The following is a 1,167-nucleotide window of genomic DNA, read 5'->3' as shown; positions in this document are numbered from 1 at the left end:
TCCGTGAGCTGACCTAAGAATTCCTGGTTGAGCTCTTCCCCTTGGTTGGGAGGTCTGTAGTAGACCCCCACTGTTAAGTCTCTTTCCCCTCGATGCCTTGTAATCTAACCCAAAGCACTTCAGAGTGCCCTTCCTCTGATTCCTTATTAATTGACGAGGATGTGTATTCCTCCTTAAGGTAGAGTGCCATGCCCCCACGTTTCCTTCCTATCCTGTCCCTCCTGTACAGCCTATAGCCCTTGGTATTCACCGCCCAGTCATGCATTGAGTCCTACCATGTTTCAGTGATCCCCACTATGTCCGGGTTGGTGTCAGCTAGCAGGAGGGTGAGTTCCTCCTGCTTGTTTCCCATACTGTGAGCGTTTGTGTAGAGGCATTTGAGGCCTTCTGTGGATGTGTGTACTGGCCCCCTAATCACAGCATTGCCTTAGCCCCTGTCACTTACCTGTGTATACGATTCGTTCGTTGGTCTAGGCTGGGCTGTACTTGCTGGCGTTGCTTGGTCTGGCAGTCCGATGATTCCTCCACCCTCGTCTTCCCCTTCCCCCAACGAGCCTAGTTTAAAGCCCACCGGAGGAGGTCCGCCAACCTAGAAGAAAACACACACTTACCTTTAGGGGAAAGGTGGAGCCCATCCCGTCCAAGCATGATTCAAGATAGGGTAAAAGATAGCAGGCTATGCCCACAGACATGAGGTTTCTTTTCTGGGAAAGCATGGCTTATGCTGTGGCAAAAAGTTTGAATGAAAACCTTTGTTGTATAAATAGGGATGTGGTGAGCAGGAGCATTGTACCCTGGTATACAGTACTGGGAAGATCAGTCCTGGTGTCTGCAACTTAAAAGGGATGCTGAGGACAGGAAGGGAGCAGACAAATTAGTAGCTCCCCACTGTAACTTGTAACACTTTGCAGGAAGCATTCAGAGTTGCAACAATCCATCGGACCAAGCAGAAGTTTGCTGTTGGGTCCGGGGGGGAGGGTTTGGGAATCCAGTTTCCCCTAGCAATGAACCCAGTCCCTTGCAACCCAGGCACTGATTTCAGAATGGGAGGAGGGAAAGGGAGCAGAGGGAGCTACTTGAGTTCACATCCCCTCCCATCCTTCAGCACTGGCTGAAAAACCCCCAAACCAAATTTCCTCCGCTCCCTCCCATTCTGAAAACAGCTCC

This window comes from Gavialis gangeticus, unplaced genomic scaffold (assembly GCF_001723915.1).
Source record: "Gavialis gangeticus isolate Ggan-Ray unplaced genomic scaffold, GavGan_comp1, whole genome shotgun sequence".
Taxonomy (NCBI): Eukaryota; Metazoa; Chordata; order Crocodylia; family Gavialidae; genus Gavialis; species Gavialis gangeticus.
The sequence above is the reverse complement of the archived record's forward strand: the minus strand, read 5'-3'. Positions refer to the sequence as shown.